Below are 18,535 nucleotides of genomic sequence, written 5' to 3'. Positions count from 1 at the left end.
TCTCTGAGCTTTCACACACAAACATACACATCTCTTCTAAAAAAGCACTGGTAGAAGAAACATTTTGGTGATTAAATATTCAATTTAATTACATTTTTAAAAAGTCAAGTTTATTAAAAAATCACAAATGATCAATTTTTACAACAGTAAAAACTGCTTTTGTCTTGTATCCGAATAGATAGATGGATACTTTATTTTTCCCCTAGGGGAATATAATAATAATAATAATAATAATAAACAACAATAAACTATAATAATTAGATTAGTTCACTTCCTTTGGCTGAGGCGTTGTATAGCCTGATGGCAGTGATTTGATAAGGTACGGCCACAAAAAATAATTGTTGGTTTTATTTAGTAAAAGCAGAGATCATCAAACTATCTTAGTAGATACAGTGATGGTCCTAAGTGTAAATATAAAGTAAAGCATAAAAATACATCATCATATGATTATTGGATAATCCAATTGGGTTATTGGATTAGTGGACTGTTGACTGATACTCATTGATTAATGTGTTAGGAGCATTTTACAGTATTGAGTAGTAGTTTATATGCTGTGCTGACGGTTTTCGTAAGCTGATCATGTTTTGAGTGTAAAACTTTGGTATAAAGTACAATGAAATAGTTTATTTTTTAGTGTACTTGCTTTGTTTCGCTCAATTCCTGGATGCCTATGGGATCATGATTATGTTATTTGATCCCACAGAGCCGAGATTGCCTAATAATGCTGTTTGACAAAACGTGAGACCAAACCAAATACCTGAAAAAGGTCTGTTGTAAGGCTTTTATTAGTTTCTCACTCTGGGAAAGTGGGAAAGAGTTTCAAATTTCCTAAAACTACTGTATCTTTTTCACGAAATCACACACATTTAGGCTAATCTACATGATCTCCCTAATATAATAACTTGTAATATTTTTTCCCTTCCATTCACTGAACCTTAGTTCAGTTTAGGGCCTTAACAGACTCATGAAATTAGCCTTAGAAATTCCGGACATTTATTTTGAAAATTCTAAAATATTAAAAGGAAAACAAAGTGATTCATTTCTCGTCATTTTTAAAAAAAAAAAAAACATGAATTAATTGTTGTTATAATTAGAAATTAGCCGGATAAATCTGGTAATTTTAGTGATTTTCTTGTAATAAGTTTCAATATTAAAATACACTACGAACAACAACAGACAATGAAGGCATTAACTTCCTGTTCCTAAGCTATGCACTGTGGTGAGTGTGGAGCGAGTGAGACGCTGTATATGGTTCATAGTTGGTGGCATTGCTAATGAGATATAGGGACAGTGTGTGTGTGTGTGTGTGTGTGTGTGTGTGTGTGTGTTATGATAGTATGGTACACCTTTGTTTTCCAGCGACACAGACATGAAACAGAGGATGGGGAAGGAGAGGTCCTCTGTCTTTGTCTCTTTCTGTCGTTTCACTTTTTTTTTCTTCTTCTACTTTTTTGTCGTCAAAGTAAAAGACACCAACTGATCCTTCCGTTTTTTTTTTTTACCTCTTTCTTCTTCCTTTTTCAAAGATGTGTCTGTCGGAAGAAGAGAATACATAATGTATATCACAGACAAGGAGAAAAAAAATATGACAATATAAATAATTAATAAGATATGATGCATATGTATAAACATTTCCATATCAAATAAATATCACATCTAGTTTTATGACTCCTTTTTTGTTGTGTTTTCTGCTTTGAATACTCAATTACTCATAAGCCTGTCTGATTATTTGCAGCGGGACAGTCTCTCATGCATGTTGTGATCAAATGACAGTGAGTTTAGAGCAGGGGGAAGTTACAGGAAGGAAAAAAATAAAAAAATAAAAAATAAAAATACATATTAATATTTGAAGACAGTCTCGCGAAGTTCGCAGCAGATCTGATGGTTGTGGTTCAGGATGAGGTGAGACACAGAACTTCCTGTTAGAAATATAAGAATTACCTTAAGTCAAGTAACATTACGTTCAAACTATCAAGAATACTTTACAAAGTAAGAGTCTGGTAGTCAGAGCGAGAAGAAACCAGGTATAAGTACATGTTGTGATATCCATCTGGTTAATCTGTTACATATATGATGCAGCAGAGTGATCGTAAACCTGAGTGTAAGACAAAGATGGAGAGCCACCTTAACTCTGACTTTACAGAATGACAATTCTTCTTTAGACCACTGGTCATGTAAGTGAATGAAACACACACAGGGGAGATGATGGACAGTGTCGGAGAAATTAGTTGGGATAGATAAATGGGATAGAGGAGGGAAGGAAAAGAAAAGGAGTAGTTAAAGCTGTTCAAGTGTTACTGTTCTGTTGAGGACATTTTGACCAATTGGACCTCTTTGAATTCTAATTGAAGACCCCTGACCCACACAAACGAGGTAGCCTGAGTGTTAAAACTGAAAAATGGTTAGACCCTGTCACTCTCAAACTGACTGTGAATTTTTTGATATATCGATACAGTCCAGCCCAAAAATCGCAGTATATATAATTTTATTAGGGGCGGGAGTAATAGCCTAATAATACATAATCAAACTGTTGTATATTGCATTATATTGTATTTTGCATTTTATTGTTGTATTCCATGTTTAGTATCACAGTAGAAGATGGGGAAGGGGGAGATGAGTGTGTTTGTGTGTGTAGTGTAGGAAATCCCCCAAGGTGTAGAAATTGGTGGCAAAGGAATGAAGAGGATGCAGAAGATCTGGATGGGATGAGGAGAGTAGTAGCAGTAGTAGTGGAAGAGAGAGCAGAAGTTTGACAATGGCAACATGATTGGCTGATTGAGATGGTGGCGGAATGTGATTGGTTTACCAAAAGTACCCATAGTCATCTGATTAAAAGAAGCAGAGAGAGAAAGAGAATCGTGACCAAACGAGGCATAAAGATAGTATTCCTGCTTGAACTTTGAGCTTCTTTATTGTATTATATGTCATAATGAAAGATTTTGCATGGCGGGAAATATCGCAATATTCCATATTATCGAATATCGGCCCGGGACTGATAATAACTCTGTCTGAGTCACTCAACTTTTCTGATGCTGCTGCAGTGCCATCCTCAACCGTGTGGAAATGGCAAACTCATCTATACAGGCGACGCACAGAGGAGTCCAGAGTATACGCTGACCTGAGCCTGTGGGAGTGAACAGGAAGTGGAAATGTAATCGGCGGTGAGCAGGAGTTATTCTGAGTCCAGGATTCCATCGCTCGCAGTCTCCTGACTGCTGGAAGCCAGAGATGTAACTTCCAGGCTTTTCAACATTTGGCTCCCATTACAGCTACAGTAGACAGGTGGGCACTAGGGGAGGCTTTCCTGTACTCGCACACCCACTCCCTCCCTCCCTCCCTCCCTCCCTCCCTCACACAGTCTCAAACACATATTCCTCCTCCACTTTTGTCTCTCACTTTACGTTTTTCTCGTTTTACACTTTGCCTCTCCTTCTTCACTCCTGATCTCTCTTTCTCGCTGTTCACTTTTCCTCTCCTTCTTTACGTTGCACACACTCTCTCACTCACTCACACACACACACATCCTGTCCTCTTGACTCGTTTCTTGCTCTTGCTTTTCATCTCTTTCCTCTTTTACAGTCTCTTATATTTCCTTATATTTACTTCCTGTGCTCTCGCTCTGTCTCTCTCTCTCTTGAATTTACTTTGACCTCTTTTTTTTGATTTTTGTAGAAATGTAAAAAACTGACCCCCTAAAAACTCTCCTGCACTCTTACTCTTTTCGAGTTTTTGTTCTTCTCTGTTTACCTCTGTAACCTCTCTACCTATCCCTCTTTAGTTTTCCATCTAGGCACACACACACACACACACACACACACACACACTTGAAACACATTGGCCCAATGCCCATACACACATTTGGACCTGGCTTCATGCTTCTCAGTGTCTGGGGCCTTATTGTGAGTGTGTGTGTCTGGTGTGTGTTTCTGAGGCCAGTTAAAAAGCAAGATTTGGCAGGGCTGAAGCTTCATGCTCCACTCTGCTCAGCCCCCTAGACCTGCACGAAGACAAGGTTATCATGTTCCCCAATCGCTGCCAGACACACATAGATGCACACATGTGCCCCACCACCACCCCCTCTGTCTTCCTCTTACACAAACATTTGCGGGTTGGAGAGCTGTGTGCGTGTAGTGTGTTCAGAAAGTATTCAGACCCCTTCACTTTTTCACATTTTGTTATGTTGCAACTTTATGCTAATCCAATTCATTGTTTCCCTCATCAATCTACACTCAATACCCCATAATGACAACTGAACTTTAAAATATGAATGCTGGGCCTGAACATGTGGTCAGACAAAGCAGGCCTGGTCAGGCCTACGAGTAACTTCCCCTGTCTTCAGCCGAACACAAATTAAAGGTTCCGACACGAGATTCTGCTCGGCACAGCTCGGCCCTCTCGTTTTGCCTGCAGAAGGAAGAAGTTACTTTTTTCACAGAGGTGTGTAGAACTTACGCCCGCTACCCTCCGAGTACGTCGACCCTGCCGTGTTTCTGTGCAGCCAATCCAGGAACCAGCTGCAGTGACCCTCATGGAACGAGGACGGCACTGTCAGAACCGCACGGGAACACCCATGCTGGATTTTTACCGACGTACATTCACACGCACCCGATCGCTTGGAAGTGATCCAAGTAAGAGAAACAAACCAGACAACGAGCACAGAGCTTCACGGCCGTACGAGCTCTCTCTGTGGGTCTAGCATCTGCCGCTCTCCTCCCACGGTCGCCCAGCTCCACCGCGAGTCACTTTTCCTCTCTGTCCACCAACACGCACACATTCAGACCTCCGCATACACATTAAACCTCCTTCCCCACTGGCCATGGGTTGTGAGGATTTTAAGTTGGGTGATCTCAATAGTTCCGACCGCTAGTCGGCGCTGCATGTTGTTGTCTATCCAAGACAAACCACATCCGCCATCTTGGGTCTCGCAGGTCTCCTATGCAGATCACCTCAAACTCTGTCAAGTTGGATGGGGACGTCAGTGGACGCCATTTTCAGGTCTATCCAGAGTTGTTTAAATGGGTTCAAGTCAAGGCTCTGATTGGTCCACTCAAGGACAGTCACAGAGTTGTATCTAAGCCACTCCTGCATTGTCTTGTGTGAGCTTGAGATTGTCCTGTAAATAACAAGCCTGTAGGTCATTTGTGCAGCAGGTTATTGTGACCCATAGTTATCTTTTGTTGCTAGGTGATGTAGTGGTCATAGTAATGATGACAGGAGCAAAGGGAAAAGTGCAGTGACGTAGTATAAAGAGAGACAAAGTCCAAGTCAGGAGGAGGTTGAGGTGGATGGATGAATATGACACAGGTTCGATTCCTATTTGAAAGTAGCAGTTTATGTTGTTTCTATCGTCCACGCTATTATAACACGCTGTCATCAGATGGTCTAATGTTGAACCCTAAATCAGCATCTTTTCCTAAACCTAACCAAGCCATGACCGTTTATTAAAGTAACCATGGTGACGAAGGTAGGTACTCTGCTCTCAGTACAGTCTGGTAGTTTATTGTTGTAACCATGACAACCAAGATCCGGTACGCCTGTCGCCGTAGGGTGGCGCTATTTCAGGAGACATGACTATGCTTCTTATCAGAGGGTTGAAAAACAGGACCTGTGTGGTTGCTGAGGTTGGAGGAGTTGTCGGCGAGCTTAAGGTCACTGTCCTGTTAGAGGGTGAACCCTCAGCAAAGTCAAGGTCCTGAGCTCTCTGGATAATACTGGATGGAGACACCGTGTATACGTTTCCATATTCACACCGCATGTCATGACAATACCCAAGCCACGTAATCCCAGGAACTCTCTGTTATAAAACTATGGCAGGGCACAGGTATTTACGATTAAATCTACAACACAAAAAAGTGTACAAAAAAAGTGAAGGTATCTGAATACTTTCTGAAGCCAGCGTACATGGCAGAGACATCACATCGTCCACCGAATCTTCCGATCTCCTCCCCTGATGATGAAAATCAGGTTTCTCCTTTACATGCCACAAAATAAAAATCTTCTTACAGACTTAATGACAGCTCTAACCTGGTTACTTAAGTGCATGTAAACACACTCATCATGTTCTGATCCGTAGCTTTATCTGACCACTCGATCATCTGCCTCAGTATTTCTTTGTTCTTTTGTCTCCACAGAACATCCATCCCAGGAGGCCGAGATGGACCAGTCAACAAAACACAAAGTGAGTGATTTGGCGTCCAGTGCTTTGCGTTTGATGGTTTAGATGATAAGTGCCCAAAGACAGGTTTAAAAAAAGACAGAAAAGCTATAAATACCTATGAATCATAAATAGGTTCAGTCCAGGTAGTGTGGGTTTAAAATTTCTCAAATCTCCCTGCTGAAACGATCCTTTCTTCTTTATTGTGTGTTTTCTTTCATGTTTACAGTCCTTGGATGGAGTCAGACATTCACACTACAAATGAGACAGATTCTACACAAAATTTCAAACTACATCAAATTAATTCAGCACCTGATTAGTGTGTCTCTCTCTGAAAAAAACGACTTATCTGTGCAGTTTAAAAGCCACCTTTAGCTGTATTCACATGATTCAGTGTAAGATGCAATCTTCACATCACTGCAAAATTAGAGGAAAATGCTAATTAACCCCGAGCACTCACACATATACCATATCCAGTAAAATATATACCCTTTAACTGTCAAATTAGTGTTGTAACATAATTTTCCAATTAACAAAGCTTTCTACAACCTGATTAAACCATCAATCTCATACATCTCCCCCTCTCTGAGGAATAAAAGAAGAGAATAACTATATTTCTACACAAGCTATTGTGGGAGGAAACATCTGTAGCCTCTGTTGATCTACTATCTCTATCTAATCATATCTTTCCAGCAGATAAATGAAAAAGAAAAAAAAGATGGTAGAGGAGAGAGGAGAGAGCAGAAGAGGTAAATAACGACAGAGATGAAGTGATAATAACTATTATAGAGGGATGGAGAGGGGAGATAAATATAGCATATGCAGAGAAGAGAGCACTGATTAGACCTGGCTCAGGAGATGTCATTGTTAATTACCACCCCCTCACCCACCTGCACCACACACACACACACACACACACACACACACACACACACACACACACACACACTGACACCACGGACATATACTGGCTCAGAGTGCACAAGAATACATGTATCATTATAGTTGCACGCTCATACAAGCAAAAGTAAAGAAGACATAGAGAAACAATAAGAATGTGGAAATATGCACAGGCTGCATAATTAAATGTCCCGTATTTTTTATTTTTCCTGTTTTATTTGACGTGTTGATCCATAAGAAGATATATTTGTGGTTTTAAGAACCGAAAAAGCCTCTCTTCTGATTGGCTGACTGTTTTCTGAGTGAACCAATAAAAATGTAGCAGATTTAAGGTAAACACTTAACAAACCAAATCCTGCAAGGTTGGATGGTGGGTCCAGGTGGGCGGGGCTTGGGGCATGGCTGAGAGTGGTGACTGCTTTGTTGTGACATCATAAAGTTACGGAAGTGCTGAAGGCTCATTTTAAAGCTCAGTTTCTGAACGCAGGAAAAGTCTTGATGACCAGAAAATAACAACAACAAAAAAATGTCTCTTATAAATTCATAATTTTATTTTTCATGATATGTAACAAAAACAGGTGTGACTTTAGGATACATGGGAAATAACGGACAGACACGTGAATATGTCGACAGAAACAAGAACTTTATAGAGATGAATGTAAAATTGACAAGAAAGATGTGTATGGTATGAGTCTGTAAATGTGCGTCTGCGTGTGTGTGTTTCAATGTTTATGTTATAGGTAATTATAAACAAAAATATGAAATAAAACTAAAACATATAAAAACAACATTTCATGCAGGCAATCACATGAAATATTAAGAGGTATTATGTTTAGGTATTAGGTAGGTTTAGCTTTAGCTTCAGCTATCATGTAAGCTGAATTATCAGTTTGTGTGGCACAAAATTAGGCAAAATCTACAGAATTGTGTGGTGGGAGGAATAATTCCAGCGAGAAAGACACACAGCTTGGAGTCACACAAAAAGAACAAAAAGCACATTCTTTCTCACAAACAATTTCTCAGCCATCAAAGAAAAATGGCTATATAACGGTAGGATACAGCCTATTCTGATAGTGATTGAGTATGACTTTCCAGATGTTCCAGCTGAAACTATGATCATATCTGTGTTCCCAAGCAACAAGGTATGAACAAAGGTTCTGAGGGAAAAGCAAAAGGGTGATGGTAATATCATGGTATCATGTCATTTTTTCCCCCAGCCACCATTAAACATAAAAACAACAGGAAGGTGACCACAACAAATATGTCTGAAATGCAACAACAGCCATCCAAGTCAGAAGAAAACGTCTTCTGCTGTTTTGTGGGTGACTTTTTACAATTGACTCAGTTTTATCATGAAGCAAATTAAAATCATAAGCCACGAACAGTAACATATCAGATAGTTTTTTTTAAATGCAGAACTACTTGGTCACTGATTGGATGAACCATCTGTCTATCGTCTATCACAGGCTAACTTCAACCAATCAGATTTTACATTGCCTTCGAAATTTTTTTCACTACCAGTGGAGCCAGTTGGTAAATTAAACTCTTGCTGAAGCTTGTCACAGCCGTTATCGGCTCTTCTTTCAATGAAGAAATAATCTGCCGTTCTGATAGAAATGATGCTACAGCAGCATTTATATGCTAACCCGTTTAGCAGTCGCCACTAGCAAACAGTTGCTTCTCGCTGTCATCACACCTTCATCAGATCCTCAGATTGGTCCAAACCACTGTGATTCCACTGCAAGCAAACAGATTGGAGTCTGGCAACGTGGATTCCTGCTTGTGAGAAATCCAGCTGCCTCACAAGGTTACACAAAAAGACTTCCTCTACTAAAGCATTTCACTGGAAACATTAAAAAGACTCAACAAAATTAAAGCCCAGGATACTGCTTTCTTCCTTCGTGCTTCCCTTCACCCCACCACTACACTACTGATTCAGAGCCTGTTAGCCACATTAGCTAGCCCTGCTTGGGCGCTCAAATAGCCCAAAGAAACCCAGCAGTGTTTCAGGCCTTTCTCAAGCTGTGAATGGAATGGCTTTGCAATTTGTCCTGGCAGAAAACAACATTTTGATCTTAATGAATGGCAAATGGTTACCATTAGAAGTGAGAGGGATTATTGAGAGGGTGTGGGTTATGGCACATGCCTGCATGTGTGTGTGTGTGTGCGTGCATGCGCAGGCAAGCGTCTGTGTTTGTTTGGCATGTGAGAAGGGTCTGCTCTGATCCTTCATTAAAAGGCTCACTGCAGGATCTCTTCATGGGACTCTCAAAGAGATGGGTCATGTTTAGAAGTCATTTTAATAAATCTACAACACACAAACGCACACACACACACCCACCCACACACTGCTGCAGAGTGGTAGCTGGGATTACTTCTGAATGTATGTGTGTATATGCATCACCTCTTTATATGACATCAGGTAAACTTAATAGCAAACACAAGCACCCCTCAGATGGCAGCTCGCCCATCCTTAAGCACGTGCGTGAGTGTAATTGTGTAATGGTGTGTGTGTGTGAGAGAGAGAGAGACAGAGTGTCTCTCCATGTATAGGTCTGTGTGTGTGTGTGTGTGTGTGTGTGTACTAATGACCAGCATGTGCTAATTACTGTCTCTATACGTAAAATTCTCTCTCGCGGTTCTTCTTGACCAATCACAGCTCAGTATTGACATCTTCCTTAATTGCATTAAACAAGGCTCGGCGATTGGCTGAAACTGGAGGGACAAATAAAACCACACATTCACTGACAGCTGGCCAGCCTGCTAATGGACCGTGTGTGCATTTCAATGTTAAGTGTGTATGTGTGATATTACTTCTATACTACCAGTGGCAATTGAACCAGTAGACTAAGAGCCTTTGTCCACTTTCCATATGTACTCTCTCTGTACACTAACATCCCATCTTTCATTAAAGCAAGCAGCACATTATCAACACACAGCACATTAACAACTGTCTAAAACAATTCATCATCACAACCTACAAAGCTACAGTTTACAATCCGTCTATATCTCTGGTATATGGGGCATTTTCTATTACAGAAAATATAACATTGAGGTAAGTCAGGACATTTTTTTCATTTTCCAATGAAAAAACATATTTATTTAATTTTGTATTCGGTTTTTCTCCACACCAGACGCAACTGCAATAGTGTTCATTTTGACTATAATTGACAATTTGACAATAATAAATAATTATGATGTGTAAGTATAAGAATAGAAGTAATACCTCAAATATGATGGATTAAATTAATCTCAGTGTCTAATAATCTTTAATTGTGAAAAGAATGCTATAATAATAGTTATACAACAGTTAGTTTTGACCAAGTAATTTGATTGGAAGACAAGAAGAACGGCACTGGGATTTTTAACTACATATATCACTCTGCTTAACCATTAATTATGTTGCACACTTGAATTAAAATGAATTGAAAACCAGAGTGGCTTTTGAGTTTATCTTTTACAGCCTGCAAAATATAGACATATACATCGTTACACGTTTTGTATACAGTCTTTCGTCCTCTGCTTGGCGCACTGCATTACAATGAGTTATATTGCCTTTATTCAAACTCAAAACAACAAACGGCTTATATCCGAATGAATAGAGCTACACAAAATATTACTGTGACTCCCTGTCTCGTATCCCTGTGATTACAGTTGGGCACAAGTCCTCTACACGGACTGGTAAATTAGCTTTATATCTTCTAGCAATTAGCTTCATGGCTAATCTACACAGATAACAACAAATACACCATAAACATGCACAATGGGGATGAACGGCCAACTTTCCCACATCCTCTACAACCCTGTGGACTGAATACTACACCAGTGTCAACTTATTAGTTGTTTTATACTTTTATACGTTTTATACCTGCAAAATATAGACATAGTACATTGTTACACATCTTGCATACAGTCTTTTGTCATCTGCTCGGCGCACTGCATTACAATAAGTAGCCTGGCCCTGTTTACCAATGCTAGACCTGCTCATAACAGAGGAACGACTTCTCTTAAAGTATTATGTCTTATGAGAGACTGGAGCACCGATTATCTTGTGACAACTACAGAAAACACACATTTTTATAACATGAACATGTAACACATTATAATGAAATAAAGTATTATAATGAAATCTTATGGGGGTGGCTTGTTTTCCTCCATATAACACTTTTTGCCCTTACAATTAGCTTTACATTAACAGTCGTTATCTATCATAGATATTGACAAATTTTGCAAATATGAAAATATTTTAAGAAATAATATTCAAATTAAATGACGTGTGGTCGTCAGAAGAGGATGAAGGGAAGAAGCCTGGATACTTTGGCGCACTCCTGAGGTAACATGTAGTAGCAAGCTAGTGTGCACTGTGCAGGTCAGGAAATTAATGTGTTGCTTAGCAACAGTCCAGTACCAGTCCAGTTGCGGAACTATTTGCATAATCAAATAAATGATAAAATAAACAAACAAATCATAATCTGTTGTTGCTTTGTTAACTAATATGGCGTTCGTAGAACTGTTGTGGCTGCTGCGGCGTCGTACCTATAACCGAATTACAGCCGTGCTGTTGTGTTATATTGTTATAATAATAACACTTTATTAGAATATTAGAACCTCCAGCTTCAAAGATAATCAGCAGATGCCCTGCTGCGTTTTCAATGGGGGAAATTTAATGGTTTAAACCTGTAGTTCCTAACATAGAGGGTAGAACCCTCACAAGAGGTTGTAATTTCAGTGTCACAACATGGTTACCAGAAAGACACATAACCAAAAAAAAAAAAAAAAAAAAAAAAAAAGTAACCAACCAAAGAGGTTTAACAGATTTGAAATTTGAAAGTGGGTTTCAGACAGGATTGAGGCTTTACCTAAACCTCTCCACAACAAACAGACAAGGTGATTAAACCAGTTAAAAATATTCAATATTCTCTGATAACTTATGAACCAGACGTTCAGAAGGGTTTTACTGGGAGCTTAATTATCCACTGAGATGTCCTCCTCTCCATATCAAACGGACCAGGGGATTAAAACCAGTCAAAACACAGAATAAAGCAGTTTCATGTTTAAAATCAGTGATTCACTGACACTGTGTTGTGGACACAGGATTTCAGGGAACGGCTGGGAGCTGAGCTTTCTAACATTTACTCAGCTTTTTTTTCTGATAACTTCAGATCCAGACGTCCGATGACTGAAATCCTTCATCTGATTAAAATACATTGTTGAAAATGACGGAGGTGTACAAAATGTATATTAAAAATGTGACTTAAACTACATGAAAAGTCCATTTTTTTAGATCTGGCAGGAAACCACAACGCCAACGCATTTGCAAAGGGGATATGATGACATTGACCAAATGAGACAGATTGTTAGCATGATTAAAATCTCGCATTTTGCTAGGCTTGAAAAGTGCTGGAAATATTTGGGATAATGTAAGATCACAACTCAACAAAATATATAACATAGGTCTAGTCATGTTTAGAGATTTTAATGTGGAAAAGTTATTTAATATAACTTTAAAGGAGCTATTTAAGTAAATAAATAATTTGTTATTGCTACATAGCTAACGTTAGCATTAGCAGCTGTTTACTTACCTACCAGTGTAGAAGAAACGTTGTGAGTTCAGCATCAAACTTCATTTCTTCACCAACAGCTGTCTCCAGAGGTGGAAAGAAACATCAATATTAACTCTTGTTTTGATCATGTCTTTATTTCTAGTGAAGTTAGCACGCTAACCCGCTATCCCTAGCCGGTCTCATCACTTTTCCGATCTTTCTCACACTCACTGTAGCCTCCAATCTGCCCTGAAGACGTAGCGCTGCTTAGAGGGAGCATTGTCACCTTTTGTCTGGTAAATGCAACGATGGCTGAAGCTCTTGTCCAATCACCACCGCCCACCACCATAGAAACCACGTTTGGTAGCAAAGAAAGTTTCCCCTTAATTGAACGTAAAAACTTCACTTTGTAGAGCTAACTGAAGCTAACTTTACTTATGTTGTTAATAAAATCAACGCCTGTTTTTGTTATGGCTAAACTTAACATTTTAACAAGCAACAAGCATACATGTATTAAAAGCACACAACCATGTATCTATTAAGGACATAGAGGTGTCAACAACTGTTCCCAACTTTGCCATGTCATTTGCCCCTCCGTCATTACCACCTTTGCGGTGTCCTCGAACAAAGCACTTACTCCCAAATACATCTGACTGTGCGAATGTGTGTAACTGTTTTGGGCCAAGCGCACACTGAGCAATAGATTATACTTGTGAGACGACATCTGCCCTAATAAGTAACTTCTGAAGCTAACAGTTCAGGCCTTTACTATTGCACAGGTTTATACTTAACAGTGCCTCCTCTACGAGGAAGAGAAAATGTGTGATCGATGCTCCCCACATCCTCTTCCCACAAGTGCAATTATAAACCTTGTTAGGTTGCAACATCTTAATTAGTTTGGACACCACAACCACTATACTTTTATTAGCATTACTGGGCAAGGAGTACAGAAATGTGTCCGTAGATCCTGAAATGTATGAGGTAATTTGAGGAAAGTTGTTAAATTATGGTTGCTTCTGTGTTTTCATAAATTTCATAAATGTATTTTTTGCTGACATTTTTATTGATGTGTAAATTTCGGTGAATATTCCTTCAATACGAATCATTGTGCACAAGTAAAAAGTTTTTTCATCCTCAGACAGCGACTGCAGGGACCTGCAGGATGCTGAAAAGCACAACATATCTAGATCATATGGAAGTTATGAGTTGGCAAAAGATGCAGACATTGGCGGGTTCCTTTTGTCAGCATTGTAATGTTTTGGTGTATGGTTTTATTTGATACTGCAGTGGAAAGCTCCGCTGTGAGTTTCAGAAATGCTCAGGTAAATGTAGCTTGTGTTGACGCCACTGGACGACTTGATCAATAAAAGAGCTTTGCTGCTGAAACCGATTCAGAAAACAGGGACGTTAGCATCATGCTACTGAGAACTGCTGCTAATTGTAGTGACGCTACTGCGGAACACTGGTAACTATGATTGATTTTTGACTGAATTGATTGAATTGTGAGTGATTCTATTTCATTGTTTTGTGCTTCATTTTCTTGCTTCACCTGCTGCTGTAGCTGCTGTTGGTAAAAATACACACTCAGTTTGACTGTTTATGGTTCAGTTTTTTAAGAGTTGTCCTACCATCATGTCCTCTGTCACTCCTTTCCTTCTTCCTCCTCTTCCTCCTCCTTCGCCTCCTCAGTGTGGCTCTGTTTGGTCGGGTCGCTGGGGTTGGGGACCCGTGTTCTTCATCATAACGGTCTTCTAAGTCCTCCTACTCATAGCCTTCGTCGACGTCCTCCTCTTCCTCCTGCCCCTGCTCTTCCTCCTCCTCCACCTTCCAGTGTCTTGGCTTAGCGAACAGCAGGTTGTGCTTGAACCGTGTGAAGGAGGACAGGGGCTCGGGGCTGCTGTACACCTGGAGTTTTTTAAGAAAACAGGTGAAAGTTTCATGTCATGTTTTTGATTGTTGTAACATGACACAAGAATATCATTGTGCATGTACTTTGTAGCTGTGCAAATGCTGAGCAATAAAGTCTTGATGATTATCCAGGACCTGAGTCCTTTAACTGCAAACTTACATCAGTCGATTATTATGTTTTGTTGTCAGTACTTTTAAATGTGCTTTTTCCCTGTTGACACTGCCTTGTGCAGTGTGCTTTGACAATGTGGCCATGTCAATAAAGCCTCTGTGAATTTGAATTTTATATCCAGTGTGTACAACAGTGAGAAATAGATTTAGATCATCTCAAACAGCAGTGGAGGTTGAGGAGCTGGATAAAGACTGTACCTTTCTGAAGCAGAAGGCTACAAAGCAGAAGTATGGGAGCTCCTTCGCTCCCATGGGTGACTCTTCATCATCACCACTGGTCTCATCATCATCGCCGGACTCGTCATTGTCCGTGGACACGTCAACACGGATCTAACTGCGTGCGTTAATATCAAACAAAATCTAAATTAAAGACAACAGCCTGTTATCAGAGCAGAAAATGTCCCGTGCTTTCATCACATGAGTCTGGTCGACCATGTGTCTTTGTTGGCTCCTCCTTTCAAAGCAGCTGGTGTCCTGCTTGTTGTCCAACTGAAGGACAAGTAGAGGGTCCTGACTCAGGAGGTTTCCGGTCCAGACCTTGGAAGAATGGATACTCCTTCACCTCGCCGAATCCTCCTGGGTAAGAAGTCTGACAGTCAAACATTTAGTTGGTACGTCTTGGGCTGCATCTGACCCAGTGCCTCCACACCACCTCCCCCAGCCCCACTAATATCTCCCTTTGTTAAAAATGTTAACTTTCAGTCAAAGGTCTCTGGAGCCCACAGCAGTTGTCAGGACCTCATCTCTCTATGGAAAACCTTTTACAGGTGTTGCACCTCAATCCATGGCACCTGTTAGTGCTGTGATAAAAAGTTCAGTACACTGATTGGTACTTTTGTTTTTTTTTGGAGAACAGATTATAAATGACAAAGATAAGATGAACCATTGTATCAGTTTTTAAACCTCTGTGTTTTCAGGTGAGTCGACTTCATTGTGCTCTGTTAATAAGATCCCAAACGTCTGAATTTTCTGCTCCGTCAGGTCAAACATTGTCTTGTATTTGCTGAACTTTTAACAATGAATAAAACAACAAAGTGATGTGTGAGTTCCAGTCTGACAGAGAAAAAACAGCTACCTCATGGAGACGCTTCTCCACTTTATTCCACCGCTCCACAAAGTAGTGCCAGCTGACCGGATTGCTGTGGACTGTGTTGTCGCAGCTCGAGCATCTGGAGCCAATGAGTTTGTCTGAGCTGATTCCGTGGACTGAACAAGGGTCTAACAGAAAATAATGATGTAGTTATTATTTGTGTTTAGGCAGGATCTGAAACTAAAGGTCTGTGAGCAGGGATATAGGAGTTTTGTCATCTAAAGAAGGTTGAAGTTTTCAAACGACTTAAAATCTCTTCCCAAATCAGCGGAGTCAGTGCAACGACATGGCTGACATCTTGATCCTAGCTGCAGAGTTTGGAGACACCTAAATGAGAGTAGATGTACAGTATATAGAGTAGATCAGGGGTCCCCAAACTTTTTCCTGTGAGGGCCACATAACTTTTCCCTTCTCTGATGGGGGGCCGGGTTCAGTTTGTAACAGAAAAAGTGTGACGATCGCAGGGGTGCCTAAACGTAAAAATTTATTGTTTTCTAGAAAGCCACACATAACCAAATAACCCTTTCCGGGTTCTTCACAGAAAAAAAAGTCAGGAAATAAATAATAACGCTATTAATGAAATAAATAATAATAGTTCAGGGGGCCGGGCCAAATGTGGGGGCGGGCCGTATCCGGCCCGCGGGCCTTAGTTTGGGGACCACTGGAGTAGATGAAGCATTAAAAGGTAGATTAAAATAGAAGACACCACAGAATGTTTTTTTTTTTTTTAATGAGATATTAACTCATAATACTTACATGCCACTGGCAGCCGCGGAGCTCCCAGGATAAACCGTCGTCTTTCTTTTGTTGAAGTCTAACGACAGCTCTGTTTCTATAAAGTCATATATCGAAGGATCATGAACACTAATACAAAGAAAAAGAGAAGAAGTAAGCAGTTGAATGTAGGAGCTGGTCGAGGTGTCAGGCAGTTTAGTCTAACTAGTACCTATGCAGTCGCTGTCAGATTCGGTAATTTCCTTCTGACATGTAGTGGAGAATTAGGAGCAGAAACTCAAGCGAAGCAGAAATAGTCCAAAACTATACATAAGAACATATTTGAGATGATGTCCTTGGTTGGCTGTGACCACTGACGCCATCTTTGCAGAGCGTAATTAATTGGAAATAGGAAACAGTGATTTTAAAAGCTTTATGATGCAGCCATGAACTTTAATTTCCAGTATCTGAAACGCATAATTTAAAAGTCTGTCTATTTCCAGTGTGCAGTTCATTCATTGGCTTCTATCATCTCACAATCTGTCACTATATTGTTTTTCTCTGTGATTCTTCTAAAAGCATGATAAAAAAAAAAAAAAAAAAGCACAACAGACTCGTGGACTGCAAGTGGAGAACACACTGCAAGGTTTGAATGAGATGATTATATAGCATAAATAAATAAAAACAAACCCTGAATTTTCCAAAGTAGTTGGAGAGAAACCAATCCGGCAAGATTTCACTCAACGGTCGCATGTGATTGCCTGGGACAAATTCAGTTAGTCGCTGGATATTGGTAGAGATATGTCCTAGCCGTCTCTGATCTTCGACATCCTTGCCTGCAACACAAAATTATATTCCTGTTAAAGATTTTTCTTAACAGTTTGGCTTTATTCTTCTTGTGAAGCACTTCCAGAGCAGTGTTGTTTTTACCCTGAAACTGACCTCCTCACAGCTCATAAATAGGCCGACCTGTGCGTTTGAATTATATGGCAGGCAAAATGGTTTGGAACTATTGCTTCAAACACGTCATTCACTGTCTTCCAGCTTTGAGTTTCTCACAACACGGCTGCACGCTGTTTGTCAGTGAAGTTTCAGATGTCCAGCAGTTTACGCTGGAAATTGAATGCACCACACATGCAGTCTGACTGTACGTACAGTCACAAATACTGGGGCTTGATTTCCACATTTGCACCCAATAGGTGTGAAAACGCACCTTGTATAAATCTTCGGTTTCCACATGCAGAAGCGGGTTTTGCATACACGCAGTAATGGCCTAGTCAACGGCAGCTTCCTTTAGCTGCAGTCAATTAGATTTTTGTGTTTTGCATAAATGCTCTTTTGTGACAACATATGGGGAAAAAAAAAACATCTTGTGCAGATATGATGCATTTTACACATTATCCTGTTTGTGTGAAAAATGGTTTTCTGACAAACAAACAGAGGACAAAACAAATTTGGAAATGCACCGCACAGCGTACACATTGTCTATCATTCAACCCTGGGACAGCTTCTCCCCATCAAAAGGCTTGCTGCAAGCACAGATTTAGACATATGTCTCATCATTTCCTTCTTTTTTTTTTTTTTGTTCAGAATGAAATAAGCGTTGATGAAAGGCAGCCACTGCACTGGAATCTTTTCTCCTTTCTAGACTCCGTCTAAACTTGGCTGTGGCTAGAGGCAGCATTCAGATTTGTTCTCTCCTTCTTTTTTTTTTTTCCTGCCACCCTCCCACCCATTGTCTTTCCTCCCTCTCCTTGTCATCTTCCCACAACAGGACTGTGTGTCATTTCTGTTTGATGTGCCTGAAATGAATAAAGCAATCTGTAACATCTATGTGAGAGCCTGCTAATGTGCATATGCCACTGGAGAATAAAATACGGACATCTATGTGAATGATACTCAGAATTAGCACAAGCCGTGCAATGTGTAAATATATATTATACATATGAGCCACACGTGCACACACACATAAACAACTCACCAAAGAGACTGAAGTGCTGACTGGGTTTTCATACTCTCTCTCTCTCTCTCTCTCTCTCTCTCTCTCTCTGTGGA

At 40.1% G+C, this 18,535-nt stretch overlaps 1 long non-coding RNA gene across 1 annotated transcript; it reads right to left on the bottom strand.

Annotated features, from left to right (window-relative positions):
• Nucleotides 1–685: 685 nt before the first annotated feature.
• LOC130181592 (uncharacterized) lies at nt 686–15,545 on the bottom strand. The gene is made up of 4 exons (XR_008829606.1): nt 14,875–15,545; nt 14,226–14,502; nt 12,637–12,695; nt 686–1,532 (listed from the first exon to the last, which is right to left on the bottom strand). It is a non-coding gene; the product is annotated as an uncharacterized LOC130181592 (long non-coding RNA).
• Nucleotides 15,546–18,535: the final 2,990 nt, after the last annotated feature.

Source organism: Seriola aureovittata, chromosome 14 (assembly GCF_021018895.1).
Source record: "Seriola aureovittata isolate HTS-2021-v1 ecotype China chromosome 14, ASM2101889v1, whole genome shotgun sequence".
Classification (NCBI taxonomy): domain Eukaryota; kingdom Metazoa; phylum Chordata; class Actinopteri; order Carangiformes; family Carangidae; genus Seriola; species Seriola aureovittata.
The sequence above is the reverse complement of the archived record's forward strand: the minus strand, read 5'-3'. Positions and strand labels throughout refer to the sequence as shown.